A 6206-nucleotide genomic window follows, 5' to 3' on the forward strand; every position below is an offset into this window, starting at 1 on the left:
CTGCCTTTTATTCATATTTCAAGAATCAGTAGAGATATCATTTCATCTAAGAATTCTTCCCTAAATTCCCAGAATGAAGCTTTCTTTTGTTCTCTCATAATATTCTGTTTATGTCTCTATCTTCCTTCTTCATACATTTCGATGAAACTATGTTTTTATATCTTTCCTCCAAGTAATACTTGGATGCTCCTCAATAGAAAATGTATGTCTCATTAATTTTTGTATTTTTAACATCTAGCATGGTTCTAGTGCTTTGTAAAACTCCACAAATGTTTGTGGGAATTCAATTGAGTTATCTTTCTCCCAACCTCCTATTTTCTTTAAATCTGGTAAGATGTCTGTTGTAACTCTTCACTTCAGTAAGTAATAAAAATATTCAGGTCAAATGAAATGTAAGCNAAGGTAAGCTTTGCAGAAGGCCAACAAAAGCTCTTCCTTTGCCTATGGTCTCTTAACCAGTTCCCTTTGATTATGGTATTTTAATTAATTAATACATAATTATATTAATTATCAAATCTATCAAAATATAGATTTATAATTTTTGTTCAAGAAGGTTTCAGGAAAACTTTGTTAAAATCTTGCTTAAATTTCATTCATTCATTCACTTAATGCACATTATATCTGCCAAATTTCCATAAACTACCCCTAAGAAGCTTTTTATTTTTTCTTCCTAATAAGCTTTTTAAAAATAAAAATTACACTTGTGTGTACTGTCTTTGTTGATAATTTGTAATTTTCTAAGTACACAACTTGAAAATCTGTTCTATAATCCAGCCCAGGAGATACTTGAGGAATAGACTGAAAACTCTTCCTTCTTTGTCTTTGTTAGAAACGGTAATATATTTACATAAATCCAGTCTTAAAGCACCTCTCCTATTCTCCTTAATTCCTTTGATCATTGAGAGTAGTGTAATGATATCATCTGACTTCTAGCTTATGCATGCCAGGACACATGTATTTTTTCTTTCTGAGAGCAGAGTCAAAATACTGTTCATGTTCTCTTTGCAAGTATGTCTTTCCACAAGCCTGAGGTAATTCTGGGCCTTATGCTTCCAAATACTAATCCTTTAGGCACATGCCCCTGTTATTTTCGCCCTTCTTTTCATATTATTCTTTTTGAAAGGGAACCATGAGCTCATTGTAAAACTTCCCATGTAGCCCATGGTTTCCCTTTCTCCTTTAATAGAATAATTTGGTGCTCACTTCGGCAGCAGATATACTTTAATAGAATCATTTGCTGGTTCATAGTCAAAATTATGTTTTTGAGAGCTTCCCAACCTTTAGAGTCTAAAACCATCTTAATGTAAATTAAGGTCCAACAAGTATCAATCACAATAACAGAAACTTTTGGAGAACAGCCATAGCTAGAAATTCTAGTCAGAGTAGGCAATTACATAACAGGTCAATTTGAATCTTTTCATGGTTATTACTAAGGAAGAAGCATTACCTCCTGAAAGGCTTAAAGCCAAGAATCCATTTAGCTCCCGTCAATTTTTCCTTCCAAATGTCTCTCAGGTTTGTCCTTTTTCCATTCCTATAGATGCCTTCATCACCTCATACCTGGCCTACTGCCATGGGCTAGACGGTTTCTGTGCCTCTAGTCCATCCATATTCCAATCCATTTTCCATACTATTGCCAGATTAATCTTCTTAAAACACTTTCATCATGTCACTCTCTAGCCTGAGATCTAGCTCGAATGTCACCTTCTTTGTAAAATCTTCCTCACTGCCCGAGGAAGAATTAATAGCTGCCTCGTCAAGGTTTTATTTTAGTTCTTTGTGCAAACCCTTCCTAGTGCACTTACAACGTATCTAATAATCACCTGTTTAAATTACTATTTTTCTCTCCCCTTTTGCGAAGAGCTCCTTGAGGGCAGGCAAAAGGATGGAGTCATCTCTTCACAACGGCACTCAAGGCTTCACGTGATTGCCCCTTTCTTGCCCCACCGCCCCAGGGTCTTTACCTGTGTTTCCTCTGACTATCACGTTCTCCCTATTATTCTTTCAACTCATCTTTCAGGTCTCAGACTCAATATCCATTCACTAAAGAAAACTTCCCTGACACTCTTAACTAAGTAATCAACTCATTTAAAAAATATGTATTGGGTGCCAACTTTGGGCCAGGCACTATTTTAGGTACTTGGGATAGATGAGTGAACAAATCAGACAGACACTCTTGCTTTCATGGAGTGTGTCTTCTAGTGAGAGGAGGTAGATGATTCTTTAATCATAAGCACAAATGCATACATAAACTATATAGCACATTATAAGATGAGAAGAGCTATGAAAAAATCCAGCCGGAAACAGGAATAGGGTGGAGGGAGGAGGTTTAAACATGGCGGTAAGGGTAAGCCGCACTGAGACAGATGATGTCTGAACAAAGGGAGCTAGTCATGAAGACACCAGTGTAAAGTAAGTGAGTACAAAGGTTCTAAGCTGGGAGACTGTATCAGATCTACTTTTATCCTCCTTTTAAAGATACTTTCTTTGATTTCCTTCATGAGTCATAACAAAATTTGCTAGTATCCTCCCTTCGCCCCCCCCCTTCTGACCCAGCCTCTAATTTAAACCTATATCTTCTTACTCCTAGTTAGTATCTATGTCCTCTTTCTACACCCATTTTTGTTACTTGTGTCGTATCTATATTTCAGAGTATAAAATATTTGCCTCTATTCTGTCATTTTACCTCCCTCACTTATTCTTAGCTTTACAAGTTAACACAGTTACAGCTCATCATTAAACATATGCCAAATGTCTCCTCTGATTTCTTGGTTATCTGAAGCATTTTTATTTCCATTAAATCCATTAGTAAGGCATCTTGGAACGAATATTTCCCGAGTCTTGCACATTCATTATAGCTTGCATTTATGCCTTAGAGTTAACTTAGTTGGATATAAAATCTTTGGCTCATCTTCCTGTTGTTTAGCTATCACATTCATAACAAGTAGTTTTCTAACATTACAACCTTTGTAGTTCTCTCTGAGGTNTGTTCACGGGTGAGCACACACCTTTGTGGAAGAGGTGCAACACTGGCCTGCTGCAGTGACCAGTTCTGTCAAGAGTCTTTCAGAACGTGCAGATTCCTTGAGGAGCTAGGTGAGGCCACCACAGTGCACTCTGGGCTGCATTTCGTCCACTTTTCCACTTTTTTTGGTCTTTCTTATAGGCATTTGAACCCACATCCTAATTAAGGCTCATCTACAGCCTAGACTAAGAGAAGTTTCTTTGATATGTCACTATTCTGCTGGTGGACTTTTTGCTAAACTATGCTTTCACAGATGTGCAGATCTTTGAGGTTCTCTATCCCAATTCTATGACTTGTAAGGACCCAAGGCCTTCTTCTGCCAGCATTAACACTCAAGCCAAGGCAGAGGGCCTGACTAGACATTTCTCCAAAGACGATATCCAGATGGCCAATAGACACATGAAAAGATGCTCAACATCACTCATCATCAGGGATATACGAATTGAAGCCACAATGAGATATCACCTTACACCTGTCAGAATGGCTAAAACCCAAAAGACAAGAAATAATAAGTGCAGGCGAGGATGTGCATTGGTGGGAATGCAAATTGGTACAGCTGCTGTGGAAAACAGTATGGAGGTTCCTCAAAAAATTAAAAATAGAACTACCCTATGATCCAATAATTCCACTGTTGGATATTTACCCAAGGAAACCTAAAACACTAATTTGAAAAGATATACCCACCCCTATTTTGTTGCAGTATTATTTACAGTAGCCAAAATATGGAAGCAACCTAAGTGTCCACTGATAGACACACAGATAAGGAAGATGTAGGGTGTGTGTGTGAAACAATATTATGCAGCCACAAAAAACATAAAATTTGCCATTTGGACAACATGGATGGACATAGAGGGTATTATCCTAAGTGAAATAAATCAGACAGAGAAAGACAAATACCATGTGATTTCACTCATATGTGGAATTTAAAATGAAAACAAAGGGGTGTCTGGGTGGCTCAGTCGGTTAAGCGTCCGACTTCGGCTCATATCATGAACTCACAGTCCGTGGGTTCGAGCCCTGCATCGGGCTCCCCTGCGTCAGGCTCTGTGCTGACAGCTCAGAGCCTGGAGCCTGCTTCAGATTCTGTGTCTCCCTCTCTATTTGCCTCTCCCCCGCTTGCTCTCTGTCTATGTCTCTCAAAATAAAACAAAGACATAAAAAATTAAAAAAATAAAATGAAAACGAATGAATAAACAAACAAAAAGCAGAATCAGACCCATAAAAACCAAAAACAAATTGATGGCTGCCCGAGGGGTGGGGGATGGGGGGATGGGCAAAATGTGTAAAGGGGAGTGAGAGATACAGGCTTGCAGTGATGGAATGGATAAATCATAGGAATAAAAGGAACAACACAGAGAATATAGTCAATAGTATTGTAATAGTGTTGTATGATGACAGATAATAGCTGCACTTGTGATAGGCACAGCATAATGTACGGAGATGTTGAATCACTATGTTGTATACCTGAAACTAACATTGAGTGTCAACTATACTCAAATTAAAAAAAAAAAAAAAATTNNNNCTTTGGCTTCTGGTTAGGTTGAAGAAAGTTACAAAAGATTGTTTCACCAGCCCTAAAAGTGAGAATCAGCCAAATAAGCTACAAGATGATAGTTTTAAAAACTCATCAGACGATTGGTTTAAGCTCTGACTGTAAAAAGCTTAGAATCTTCACTCCCATCCTCACAATAAGAAAACGCTGATCAATGGGGAGAGGGGAAATGTGTGATGGGCACTGAGGAGGGCACTTGTTGGGATGAGCAGTGGGTGTTATATGGAAACCAATCTGACAACAAATTATATTAAAAAAAGAGAAGATGTGGTACATATATGCAATGGAATAGTATTCAACCATAAAAAAGAATGAAATCCAGAGAGGCACAGCCAAAGATCTATTTACGTGGAGGAGAAACTCCATGTACTTAAAAGGTAATTTTGAGGAATTGCTGGAGGCTGAATGTGGACTACCTTGAGAGGGAGAGACTTCTGGATCATAGTCTAAGGAGGAACTCACTTTCATGGGTTCTTACCTCTGCGAATCCCTCCAGGATCTTATGGTATAGGGTCCAAAACAATTCCCACATGATTCTGGCAGGGGAGGGGAGAGTAAACATTGCATTGTCCATAACAGAGTATTCTCCAAACAGAGCTGTCTCTATAACAAGGGCCTGCTCTCCAGGGGAAAACACTTTATCAGAGTCTTATCCCATCTGGGGAAGAGGCCTTTCTCTCACTTGAGCCTTCTCAAGCCTTTCCATCTTACGAAAAGAGAGATGCTATCACACACTGTAAAGGACACGGCCCAGGGTCACAGGCCCACTAAAAAGCTAAGATTTAATCACAAGTTAACAGAATGTATCCTCTATCTGACACCTTGCCACCATGCCATCAGACTTTAGTATAATAAGAGTGGATTATAAATGAAAGATCTGCAAGATGTAGACTCTTTCTGAGGAGTAGTCCTTAAGATATACCAAGGACAAAGGGGAGACAATAGTCAAGGACACTAGGAAAATGTGAGGTCTTTGACACCTACAACTACCACAAACATTAAATCCAGCTCCCAGTTGGATTACAACAAAACTTCATATTAAACGCTATTTATGTCAGTACCATTACACAAAACGTCATGCCTGAATTTTAACAGAACATTTATAAGGCACATTGAAAGCAAGAAAAAACCATAGTCTTAAGATAAAAAAAAAAACAAGTATCAGAGCCAGACTCAGATATGACAAAGAGTTTTGAATTAACAGACATGATTAATATGTTAAGGGCTCAATTGGAAAAAGCAGGCAATATTCAAGAACAGATGGGTAAATGTAAGCAGAAAGATGGAAACTCTACAGAAGTATCTAAAGGAAATGTTAGAAATTAAAAAAAACACTGTAACAAAAATAAAGAATGCCTTTGATGAGCTCATCAGTAGACTGGGCACTGTCAAAGAAAATATCATGTAGTATTGCACTGTATAGATAAACCACATGGCAATGAGAAAGAATGGAATCTGGCTATGTGTAGCAACATGGATGGAACTTGAGGGTGTTATGCTGAGTGAAATAAGTCAGGCAGAGAAGGACAGCTACCATATGTTTGAACGTATAGGAGGATTAGGAGGCACTTAACGGAGCTTAGCGGAGGACCGTGGGGGAGAAGATGGGGGGAAATAGTGGGGGAGAGG

Source organism: Crocuta crocuta, unplaced genomic scaffold, assembly GCF_008692635.1.
Source record: "Crocuta crocuta isolate KB4526 unplaced genomic scaffold, BGI_CrCroc_1.0 scaffold3042, whole genome shotgun sequence".
Classification (NCBI taxonomy): domain Eukaryota; kingdom Metazoa; phylum Chordata; class Mammalia; order Carnivora; family Hyaenidae; genus Crocuta; species Crocuta crocuta.